Below are 13841 nucleotides of genomic sequence, written 5' to 3'. Positions count from 1 at the left end.
CCCTAGTTAAAAAAAAAAATTAAAAAAAAAAAAAAAAAAAATAAAAAACAAATTAAAAAAAAAAAAAAAAAAAAAAATTAAGTACCGGATTTTTAAATTTCCGGGTTAACTACTGGAAATTTCAAAAAACCAAATTTCCGGTGAACAAAAAATGACTACCGGAAATTTCAAATTTTTTGAAATTTCCGGTAGCTTCCGGAAATTTCAAAAATCCGGTATTCAAATTAAAACTACCGGAAATTTCATTTTTCAAATTTCCGGTAACAATTATAACTACCGGAAATTTCGATGCAACTTACCGGAAATTTCAGGAAAGTCAGATTTTTGGGTAATTTTTTTTAACTGAGAGTAAATGAATTTTATGAATTTTTTAAGGATAAAATTGAATTTTCAACAATTTGGGGGGTATAGGTTTAAATAGGGGGGTACAATAGCCAATTCTCCAAATGAGGCGATCCAACTTCTTTCCAACAGGCCAACATATATAAACAGGTTAGACTAGATCAACTCGCTTGCCATTGTGAGACAAATTTTATGTATGTTAACGGGTTAAAGAATTCTGAATTTGCACATTTAGAAATTCGTAGATCATTAGATCGAGATCAAATGATTCAAAAGTTATATAAAATTTAATTTTTATTTTATAATTAAAAATACTAAACTTGAATATAAAATGAATATAAAATGTCTAATTTTATTGAGCGGTCACCAATATCCCAATTTGGTAAACGTGTGAGTTTTTAAATGTAAGAATCTCGATTCGGTGATTTGAGATAACCCATTTAAATGAATGGTTCGTGATCACCAATATTCCACAAATATATTAAAAAAAGAATCTTATGGATGCTACTATGTTAGTGGGTTTCATATCCAATATGTCGCAATCTCAAAGAGAATCCAAGTTGTGGTAATTTTTTTTGACATTGTGACTCTGCTTTCTTCATGGTATTGAATTACCCTCCCAAAGAGAATCCAACACGATAATGGCAATCAAAATTCATTAAAAAAAATGGACTCTGAAATTAAATTTAAAAATGAGAGATGTTATTTTTTTTGGTGAATGACAGGTAGACTCGGGTTTTAACTTAGCATCGAGTTCGTCAACTACTTTCTATTTTATATCTTTTTACAATTCCTATGAGAAACTGCAATCCCCTTTTATATACATGCGAAAAACTTTCAAAATTCATTGTGAAAGGAATATTCCAGTGTTAGAAATTTATTTCCCTCTTTTTATACAATAAAAATTTATACGATTTTGTTTCTAGAGCTTCCTAGCAACATGAAAAGTCTCAAGGATCAACAAACTCTGACATAGATATTTATATATGAAGTTTGTTCATTTTCTTCCAACTTTTTTATGAATGTGTAAATTAAAAATTACATTTTTCACTTAGATAAAATTAAAATATTTATTATTTTAAATAATTAAAATTGAAAAGTAGTATTGCACTACTAGAAAAACTGATTTTAACGTCGGCTAAAAGTCCACGCTCTATTCCGACCTAGGCTAAAACAGTTGAAGCTAATTCATAGTGTCGGCCAAATACCATTCGACACTAATATAGCGTTGGCTAGACCTACTCTATTCCGACGCTATAAGAAAAATAGAACATCCGACGCTACATTATATTCGTTGACACGTCATTTGAAAAAATTCATTAGCGTTGGATGGGCCGACGCTAACGTCAAAATCAACAAAATTTGATAGCGTCGGCATAGCCGACGCTACTGTCACCTTAAAAAAGCCTTGGTGGCGTCGTCGGGGCTAGGCAAATGGACTTTGGTGCAGCCGACGAGAGTCCATGGAGATAGATCGACGAGAGGCTGTTCAGGCTGGGGTTGTGCGGCGGGTTCAGGATTCCGAAGCTTAGGTTTGGAAACGATGGTACGGAGGAGAAGATTGTTAGGGTTTTGGAAACTGAGGAGTCTAGAGGTTGGTTTTATGGCCTTCGAAGATTTGGAATGATTTGAAGAATAAAGATTTGGAGAATGAACGTAATCGTGACGATGGTCGGTTCGGTAGTGAAAAGTTGAAGAAAGGGTAAAAATGAAGATATGGAAAATGGGGGCGAGAGATAGAGCAAAAAGGAGTGAAGCATGAGAAAAATAAACATATAAAAGTTTTACTAAAAAAAATATTTAATTTTACAAATCAGAAAACGTAGCGTCGGCCAATCTGACGCTAAAAGGGTGATTAAAGTTAAAAATTAAATAAGCGTCTACGATATTTATGAAGCATCGACTTGGCCGACACTAATGACTAAAGAAAACATAAAAAAAAAATATTTGGTACGCTAGCGTGCGCTTGGCTGACGTTAAAGGGATGCTAACTAGCGTCGGTGTCGGTGGCCGACGATACATATGGCAGCTAAAATCAGTTTCTCTAGTAGTGTTGAAATATTAAATTATTACAATCCCCACATAAAAAGTTTCTGTAGTTAATATCATAGATGTAACACATCGGATCTGTGTAGAGAAGTTAAATGAATCGGTCCCAGACAAGTAAGACTTAACACACAAGTTAATTGGTGTAGCCAAACTATATGAACCCAAGACACTTTATGTATGTTAGAGGTATACTGGTTACATTACATCCACAATCCTTTCTAGTAAGCCGATTGTGCGATAATAGACCATGCACATGCTCAATATTCATGATTTCTCTATAGATTTCGTCATAATCTCATGCAAGTGACCCCACTTGACACTCATATAGGCGATTTCATTAAATATATACTGCAAATCATACTCTACCCACAAGGGACATGAATTTTTTTAAAAGCATTATAGCTCAACCTCTCAATAATGCAGTGTCTAGTACTTTACACAAATACATCATAGGATAGGAAATGAACAAAATTTAAATAAGTTTTAGTACTAGCAGAATTAACAAGTGACTTGTTTTTACCACATTAAGCCTTCTTCATGGGATTATAACAATTTATAAGGTGGGTTTCCATCACTTGTTAATTTCAATTGGCTTAAGTCGCATTTCCCTCGATAGTTCCCATCACTTTTTCAAAGGATCGGCTAGACTCACTTTTGACTTCACATATATAATTGATTAATATAGTTCCAGATTATAACAATTGCTTTACCACATTATGTCTAAATGGTACATGTCTATTTATGATATTGAAGATGTATTCTTTGCAATAACTATTGTCGATTGGCTATCAAAATCTAATGACATTGATGGATTGGTCTTAATCCAAAAGGAATATTTGCAAGTAAAATTCTTAACCACTCAACATCACTACTAGTGAACTCTAGGGCTACATATTCTAACTCCATAGTTGATCTAGTAAATATTGTTTGTTTATCTGATCTCCAAGTTATCACGCCACCACCAAGTATGAATACATACTCACTAGTAGATTTTGTCTCATCTGAATCAGAGATATTGTTAGCATCATTATACCATTCTAGTACAACGAGAAATCGATTATACATAATACCATAATCCACGACACCTCTCAAATATTTCATGAGTCTAGCAAGTGCCTCCTAGTGATTTTGACTCGGGTTATCAGTATATCTACTCAAGCGACCTACTGCATATGCAATATCATGTCGAGTAGTAAGCTCACAATTATTTGAGCATATTGACTTTGTTTAACATAATCACCTTTATTGTTCTTTAATTGAGTTAGGATCATAAGGGGTAGTCATAGGATTAGAGTCAAAATGACCAAACTTCCTAAGAAGCTTCTCAACATAATATTCGTGGGATAGTGTTATACTATCACCCTTCCTTATGATTCTTACTCCCAAAATTATACTTGCTTCACCATTATCTTTCACATAAAATTTAAATGCAAGAAAATATTTAGTTCTAATCACAATATCAAAACAAGTACAAAAAATGAGCATGTCATACACAATCAGGCATATAATAACATGTTCTCCATCTAATGATTTAATGTAAACACATTTATCAACTACGATAGACGAGAAACCATCATTAATCCAAATTTCACTAACTTTTTCTAGCCATTGTTTTTGTGCTTGTTTCAAACTATATAAAGATTTAGAGAGTTTTCACGCCTTTTTTTCTTGACCAAAAACTACACATCCTTCAGGTTGAGCTATACAAATTTCTTCTTATAAATCACCATTTAAAAAAGCTCATTTTTTCATCCATTTGATGTATAACAAGTTTGTAAACAGATGTCAAAGCTATTAAAATGTGAATAAAAGAAATTTCCTGTTACCAAAACAAAAGTATTAAAATAATCAATCAATATTTTCTTTTTAAGAAAAGCTTTTTTCCACTAAGCGAGCTATATATTTTTTGATTGACCTATCAGAATTACACTTTCTTTTTAAAATCCACTTGCAACCAATAGGTTTTACGTCTAGAGATAAATAGAATAATATCCAAGTTTTGCATTTAGAAATTGAGTCAATTTCGATTTTAATAGTTTCTTTTCAAAATTTTGAACCAGAAAAAGAAATAGCTTCTTAAAAAATTTTAGGCTCATCATCAACAAGATAAGTATAGAAATCATTTCCAAAAGATGTATCTTTTCTTTGCCTTTTACTTCTTCTTAAATCTTCATCAAGATCTTCACAAATTAATTTCTAAAGGTTGCTTAAAGCTACCTTCAGATTCAACTTTCAATGGAGATATATTCTAAAAATTTCAGCATTCTAAGTTTCCATAATAATTTTGCAATCAAGTACATCATCTTTTAGTACAAAAAATATATAAGCAGCACTATGTTCAACATAACCAATAAACATACAATTTGAGGTCTTATATCATATTTTCCTTTTCTTAGGTTCATGAATCATTATTTTAGCAAGGCATCACAACACTTTTAAATATTTTAAATTAGGTTGACAACTTTTCTAAAATTCATAAGGTGTCTAACCAATACCTTTATGTGGAGTTCTATTCTGAATAAAACATGCACTTAAAATAGCTTTACCCGAAAGATTATTAGGTGCAGAGGAACAAACTCGCATCGCTTTCATCATTTCTTTAAAAGTTATATTTTTCTTAATAGCTTAACCATTATAAATTATGATATAATAATAATAATAATAATCGAATTAAAAATTTAAATTAAAAAGGGTGTTTTTAGACTTTTGATTTAATAGATGAGCAAAACGATTAATCCACTTATTCGAGTTTCAGACCTATCACAGATTCTACCAATGAGTTTAATTTCTAACTTGTGATTCTATTCTTATTTGACTATAGAATTGATCAAACAAGCGTAATCAATCCTATTTGAATTTGGTTTCTTTGATTGGATTAAGCATCACAATATTACAATTAACGATCAAGCATCGCAAAATTATAATTCAATTAAATTAGAAACCGAAACAGAATTCTGTCAAATAAATTTAATCAATCCTATTGAAATTCAATTTAAGCAATCAAAATATCAATATAATCAAATAAACATGAATATAATCATGAATCGAAATTGACTGTGTAACCTGAATCTCAAGGTGTTGATGAAACTCTGAACTCGTGGATTAATCTTATAAAATTACCCTTCCATGAAATTAAAATAAAACTGTTTATTTCTTGTAGCAATTTGATTCCCAATTTTTCCGTTCTTAGAAAAGAAACAAAACTGCCAATATATAGTATTTGATATTGGGCTTTAGGGTTTAAAAACAAGTGACCCACTAATTAAAATTACTACAAAAATCCAGATTCCGAAATCTGCAATTTAGGCCTAGTAAAATTTGGAATTGGTCTTCTCTTCCAACACAAAAGTTGTAGCTCAGATTTGTATCTTTCCAACGCCTGCTCATATGCGTCAATTCGATATCCAGAGCTCAAGTTATGACCTAATTTCATTAAATATATACTGCAAATCATACTCTACCCACAAGGGACATGAATTTTTTTAAAAGCATTATAGCTCAACCTCTCAATAATGCAGTGTCTAGTACTTTACACAAATACATCATAGGATAGGAAATGAACAAAATTTAAATAAGTTTTAGTACTAGCAGAATTAACAAGTGACTTGTTTTTACCACATTAAGCCTTCTTCATGGGATTATAACAATTTATAAGGTGGGTTTCCATCACTTGTTAATTTCAATTGGCTTAAGTCGCATTTCCCTCGATAGTTCCCATCACTTTTTCAAAGGATCGGCTAGACTCACTTTTGACTTCACATATATAATTGATTAATATAGTTCCAGATTATAACAATTGCTTTACCACATTATGTCTAAATGGTACATGTCTATTTATGATATTGAAGATGTATTCTTTGCAATAACTATTGTCGATTGGCTATCAAAATCTAATGACATTGATGGATTGGTCTTAATCCAAAAGGAATATTTGCAAGTAAAATTCTTAACCACTCAACATCACTACTAGTGAACTCTAGGGCTACATATTCTAACTCCATAGTTGATCTAGTAAATATTGTTTGTTTATCTGATCTCCAAGTTATCACGCCACCACCAAGTATGAATACATACTCACTAGTAGATTTTGTCTCATCTGAATCAGAGATATTGTTAGCATCATTATACCATTCTAGTACAACGAGAAATCGATTATACATAATACCATAATCCACGACACCTCTCAAATATTTCATGAGTCTAGCAAGTGCCTCCTAGTGATTTTGACTCGGGTTATCAGTATATCTACTCAAGCGACCTACTGCATATGCAATATCATGTCGAGTAGTAAGCTCACAATTATTTGAGCATATTGACTTTGTTTAACATAATCACCTTTATTGTTCTTTAATTGAGTTAGGATCATAAGGGGTAGTCATAGGATTAGAGTCAAAATGACCAAACTTCCTAAGAAGCTTCTCAACATAATATTCGTGGGATAGTGTTATACTATCACCCTTCCTTATGATTCTTACTCCCAAAATTATACTTGCTTCACCATTATCTTTCACATAAAATTTAAATGCAAGAAAATATTTAGTTCTAATCACAATATCAAAACAAGTACAAAAAATGAGCATGTCATACACAATCAGGCATATAATAACATGTTCTCCATCTAATGATTTAATGTAAACACATTTATCAACTACGATAGACGAGAAACCATCATTAATCCAAATTTCACTAACTTTTTCTAGCCATTGTTTTTGTGCTTGTTTCAAACTATATAAAGATTTAGAGAGTTTTCACGCCTTTTTTTCTTGACCAAAAACTACACATCCTTCAGGTTGAGCTATACAAATTTCTTCTTATAAATCACCATTTAAAAAAGCTCATTTTTTCATCCATTTGATGTATAACAAGTTTGTAAACAGATGTCAAAGCTATTAAAATGTGAATAAAAGAAATTTCCTGTTACCAAAACAAAAGTATTAAAATAATCAATCAATATTTTCTTTTTAAGAAAAGCTTTTTTCCACTAAGCGAGCTATATATTTTTTGATTGACCTATCAGAATTACACTTTCTTTTTAAAATCCACTTGCAACCAATAGGTTTTACGTCTAGAGATAAATAGAATAATATCCAAGTTTTGCATTTAGAAATTGAGTCAATTTCGATTTTAATAGTTTCTTTTCAAAATTTTGAACCAGAAAAAGAAATAGCTTCTTAAAAAATTTTAGGCTCATCATCAACAAGATAAGTATAGAAATCATTTCCAAAAGATGTATCTTTTCTTTGCCTTTTACTTCTTCTTAAATCTTCATCAAGATCTTCACAAATTAATTTCTAAAGGTTGCTTAAAGCTACCTTCAGATTCAACTTTCAATGGAGATATATTCTAAAAATTTCAGCATTCTAAGTTTCCATAATAATTTTGCAATCAAGTACATCATCTTTTAGTACAAAAAATATATAAGCAGCACTATGTTCAACATAACCAATAAACATACAATTTGAGGTCTTATATCATATTTTCCTTTTCTTAGGTTCATGAATCATTATTTTAGCAAGGCATCACAACACTTTTAAATATTTTAAATTAGGTTGACAACTTTTCTAAAATTCATAAGGTGTCTAACCAATACCTTTATGTGGAGTTCTATTCTGAATAAAACATGCACTTAAAATAGCTTTACCCGAAAGATTATTAGGTGCAGAGGAACAAACTCGCATCGCTTTCATCATTTCTTTAAAAGTTATATTTTTCTTAATAGCTTAACCATTATAAATTATGATATAATAATAATAATAATAATCGAATTAAAAATTTAAATTAAAAAGGGTGTTTTTAGACTTTTGATTTAATAGATGAGCAAAACGATTAATCCACTTATTCGAGTTTCAGACCTATCACAGATTCTACCAATGAGTTTAATTTCTAACTTGTGATTCTATTCTTATTTGACTATAGAATTGATCAAACAAGCGTAATCAATCCTATTTGAATTTGGTTTCTTTGATTGGATTAAGCATCACAATATTACAATTAACGATCAAGCATCGCAAAATTATAATTCAATTAAATTAGAAACCGAAACAGAATTCTGTCAAATAAATTTAATCAATCCTATTGAAATTCAATTTAAGCAATCAAAATATCAATATAATCAAATAAACATGAATATAATCATGAATCGAAATTGACTGTGTAACCTGAATCTCAAGGTGTTGATGAAACTCTGAACTCGTGGATTAATCTTATAAAATTACCCTTCCATGAAATTAAAATAAAACTGTTTATTTCTTGTAGCAATTTGATTCCCAATTTTTCCGTTCTTAGAAAAGAAACAAAACTGCCAATATATAGTATTTGATATTGGGCTTTAGGGTTTAAAAACAAGTGACCCACTAATTAAAATTACTACAAAAATCCAGATTCCGAAATCTGCAATTTAGGCCTAGTAAAATTTGGAATTGGTCTTCTCTTCCAACACAAAAGTTGTAGCTCAGATTTGTATCTTTCCAACGCCTGCTCATATGCGTCAATTCGATATCCAGAGCTCAAGTTATGACCTACAGAGCGAGAAAAAGTCAAAATACAAATAATAAAATTAAAATGCAAATAATAAAATTATAATTCAAATTCGACCCAAAGTTTAGAAACAAGCTAAAAATATTAATCTAAGCTATAAAGAGCTTTTAAAATACCAAACTAAAAAGCTAAAAACATGTGCCAAAATGCTATGACCACTTTCCACAAAAATAACACATGTTTTTGTGAGAAACCAAGAATGTTCTTAGTTTTAGTGTTAGAAAACGGAGAAAGTTCTCCATATTGAAAGTTTTGTAATTCAAGTTTAAGAATGATTGTATGTAATCACTAACTAATTAACCACTTGTTTAGTTAGTTAGTTAGGTAGAAGTTAGTTAGAAAGAATGTGATAAAAGCTGTGTATAAATAGCATAACCATTTTCAATATAATAACAACACATTCGCATCAATTCATTCTCTTTTTTATATTACTTCAATTGCAAGAAATAGTTTAAAGACTAATAATTGGTATCAAAGCAAGGTTTTTGATCCTAGAGTGAAAAACACGAGTGAAGTGTGAAGATCAAACATGAGTGAAGTGAGAATGGGTTCAAGTGCAAACAATTGACATTTTCCATCCCACATGCCATATTTTGATGGAAAGGATTGGGATAGATGGATAGTGTAGATTCGAGCATTGTTTTGATTTTAAGAAGTGTTGGAAATCATAGAATTTTTTTTTGTAAATCTGGGAGAAGAAGAAGAAGAAGAAGAAGAAGAAGAAGAAGAAGAAGAAGAAGAAGAAGAAGAAGAAGAAGAAGAAGAAGAAGAAGAAGAAGAAGAAGAAGAAGAAGAAGAAGAAGAAGAAGAAGAAGAAGAAGAAGAAGAAGAAGAAGAAGAAGAAGAAGAAGAAGAAGAAGAAGAAGAAGAAGAAGAAGAAGAAGAAGAAGAAGAAGAAGAAGAAGAAGAAGAAGAAGAAGAAGAAGAAGAAGAAGAAGAAGAAGAAGAAGAAGAAGAAGAAGAAGAAGAAGAAGAAGAAGAAGAAGAAGAAGAAGAAGAAGAAGAAGAATTTTGGTTTTGGTTTCAATTTTGGTTTCTGTATATTGGTTGTTCTAATCACATCACAAGCCAGAGGAAATGGTTGGTGGATGTTGATGCATCAAGAAGAAGAAAGTAGCATAGTGGTCAAAAGAAGAAATGGCAAAAAAAAAAAAAAACAGAAAATGATGTAGAAGATGTGCTACTAGTTGAACCAGAAGATGATGGTTCAGAGAACGTTAATGGTGTGGAGGTTGCACAAGACCCAGAAAGCGATGCAAAAGACATGTTGCATGATAAATCAAAATAAGAGGGTTCATAATTATAGAATTAGTTGAATGCAACTCAAGAAGATCTAAAGAAAGCAAAGGTACAAATTCTTCAGATTGAGAAGGAGAAAGTAAAAGTTATTTATGAGTTGAAAGAAGCATATAGAGTGGCTGAGGAAGCAAATGAGAAACGCAGGGAATCATTGGTGGTTTAAAAGCTGACTGAGGAGGAATCTGATATTAAAAAGTTCCGATTTGTTGAATTAGAATAGGTTGGAATTGAAACTGTAAAGAAGAAGGAAACAGAATGGCAGAAAGAGATTAGAAATGCGAGGAACGAGAAAAATTGTGGTAGTAGGAATATGAGCTCGAAAAATTTGGTTAACTTCGGTCCAAAGGTTCAACAGGGAAAAGGACACATGGAGAGTTCTAAGAAACCTAGTGGTGGTGGAAGAGTGAAAATAGAGACGAAAAATTTTGTTTCTAGTTTGGAACCTGATTCAAGAAGCTCCAACTTTAAGCAAAGTTTACGGTTACTTGTAACATAAGGCACAATGGTAACCCCCTTGATTATGATGGAGGTGAAGCGGTGAAGCTCACACTAATGAACATTTCGCCGAGGGAGATGTAGATGGTTATGACAATGAAAATGGTGAACATGAAGATATTCTTCCGGAGAATTCAGCGGAAAATCTATCTTGGGATGTTCCTGAAGAGAAAAGTGAGAACCACCAATCTACAAGCATTGAAGATCCTGAAGTCGTCTCACCAGACGACGACTCAGCTAAGTGTAGCAGTGCATTTGTTGATATCGTTGTTGTCGATCTTGGACTTCATAAGTCATACTTATCTAATCATTCTAGTGTAGAAGAAATTAAACAAGCTACTTCAAGTTCCTTGAAGTTTCAGTCATCTAAATTTGACACTGACGAGGATTCTAGTGAAGATGAGCCTATGACAAATGGTATGATAGAAAACAGTAAAGCTGAAAGGGAAAGAATTCCAGTGGAGGAAGTGTTTGAGTAGCTGAAATGTTCAAGAGAATGATTCACATAAGAAGAAAGATCAAACTATCTTTAAGTATTTGGACCAAACAAATTGGAAGAGAATAAGGAAAACAAGTTTTTGAAGTTCTTAGAGTTTATGTGGAACCCTTTATGATGGGTTATGGAAGCTGCTGCATTAATGGCAGTTGCTTTGGCTAATGGTAGTGGAAGACCTCCTAATTGAAGAAACTTGAATTAAGGGAGAGTGTTAGAAACCAAAAACGTTCTTGGAAAAGTGTTAGATATGGAGAATGTTCTTGGTATTAAAAGTTTGTGTAATTCAAGTTAATGTGTTAGTTGTATGTAATAACTAACTAACTAATTACTCAATTAGTTAGTTAGTTAACTAGAGGACAGTTAGAATGAGCCATGTATAAATAACTCAACTCATTCATTTAATAAATAAGTCATACAATATATCTCATTCTATGTTTCCCTATTCTTGCACTTGAGGTGATAAGCTTGAAGCCAATAGTGATTGAAAATGTGTTGTATATGCCAGGAATGAAAAGCAATATGTTGAGCATTTGATGGTTGATTCATAAAGTGTTTCAGGTGATCATGAAGAGTGATTCTTTATAAATGTATGATGGGCATAGGAGGATGATTATCAAGGCTCTTCTTTCAAAGAACATAACCTTTGTTATCAACATACAAGCTACATATATTCAATGTTTGGAGGAAATAGGCTCAACTGATGAGAATTGGTTGTGGCATTCAAGATTTGGCCATCTCCACTTCAGAAGCTTGCAACAGCTAGGACTTAAGAAGATGGTGATTCCTATGATCGATGTCCCTTGAGGTGGTTCATAGTGACATATGTGGACCATTTGAGGTGCCATCATTATGAGGTAATAGGTATTTCATAAATTTTGTTGATGAATTTAGTAGAACGTTGTGGATTTATTTGATAAAAACTAAATATGAAGTATTGGAAACATTCAAAACTTCAAGGTTAAAGTGGAAAAACAAAGTGGAGAATATGTCAAGGTGTTAAGGATAGATGGAGGAGGAGAATATACTTCACATGAATTCAAAGAATTTTGTGTCAAGAATAGAATTGAACATGAGGTAACAACTTCTTACAAACCTCAACACAATGGTCTGACTGAAAGGAGAAATAGAACCATTCAAAACATGACTAGAAATATGATAAAAGAGAATGGACTGCCACATAAGTTTTGGGGAGAGGTTGTATCAAATGCTTCCTATATTCTTAATAACTGTCCAATAGAGAATTTGCTAGAGAAGGTACCATAGGAGATTTGGAGTGGAAGGAAGTCAGTAGTAAGGCATTTGAGAATATTTGGTGCTCTATATTTTAAACATGTACCAGACCAGAAAAGAAGAAAGTTGCAAGACAAGGTGAAGCAATGATCTTGGTTGGGTATCATCCAACAAGTGCATACAAATTGTATGGTCCTATTAGAGGCAAGGGAGTGGTCAACAAAGGTATCAAGATCATTGAACATGAGAGTTGGGACTAGAAACAGAAGCAGATTGCTAGTAGTCAACACTGGGAGCAAGCAACCAGCAGCATAAGCAAACCTTCCAAATTCCTTTACAAGTACAAAATGTGCAGCATACTAGTGGAACGCAACATACCATGCGAAACAAAGATGAAGAAAAAATTGAATCAAGCAGATCGCAAAGAACAAGAAAGTCACCAACACACTTACAAGAATTTGAAGTGTACAATGACAATGAAGTTGACAGTAGTGGAGATTTAGTGCATTTTTCCTTATTTGCAAATACAGAACCAGTGAATATTGAAGAAGCCTTGAAGAAAGGACCCTGGAAGAAAGCAATGATGGAAGAGATTAATGCAATTGAGAAGAATCAAACATGGTACTTGACAAATTTGCCTCTAAACCAGAAACAAATTGGAGTAAAGTGGGACTACAAATTGAAGCTTAATCCAGATGGCACAATTGCTAAGTGCAAAGCTAGATTGGTTGCCAAGGGATTCCAACCAAAGGGCGAATATAGACTATTCTGAAGTGTTTGCTCCAGTGGCCAGAATTGAGACAATCAGGTTTGTGATTGAGGGAAAGGAGGATAAAGTGCTCAGATTGAGGAAGCTCTCTATGGTTTGAAGCAAGCACCAAGAGCTTGGAACAAAATAATTGATTCATTTCTAATTGGCATTGGATTCATCAAATGCACAGTGGAGTATGGAGTTTATGTGAAGCATTCCACATTGAACGGAGAGCCTACAATGATCCTGTTGTGCCTATATGTTGATGACTTATTGGTGACTGGCAGCAGCACCAAGGCAATTGTCTAATTCAAAGAGATCATGAAAGATGAGTTTGAAATGATAGACTTGGGAAAACTAATCTACTTTATGGGCCTGGAGTTTACTGAGATTGAAGAAGGATTGTTGATGCACCAAAATAAATATGTTGGAGAGATCTTGAGAAGATTTAATATGCTGGTTGCAACCCTGCTATCACACCCATTGAAGTGAATGGAAAACTGGAAAAATAAATTGATGAAGAGTTGGCTAATTCAACACTATTCAAGCATGTTGTGGGTTCCCTAAGATACTTGTATAATACAAGACCTGATATATGATATAGTGTGGGCATGGTAAGAAGATTCATGGAGAGACCCAAGC

The sequence above is a fragment of the Cicer arietinum genome, chromosome 3, assembly GCF_000331145.2.
Source record: "Cicer arietinum cultivar CDC Frontier isolate Library 1 chromosome 3, Cicar.CDCFrontier_v2.0, whole genome shotgun sequence".
Lineage (NCBI taxonomy): Eukaryota > Viridiplantae > Streptophyta > Magnoliopsida > Fabales > Fabaceae > Cicer > Cicer arietinum.
The sequence above is the reverse complement of the archived record's forward strand: the minus strand, read 5'-3'. Positions refer to the sequence as shown.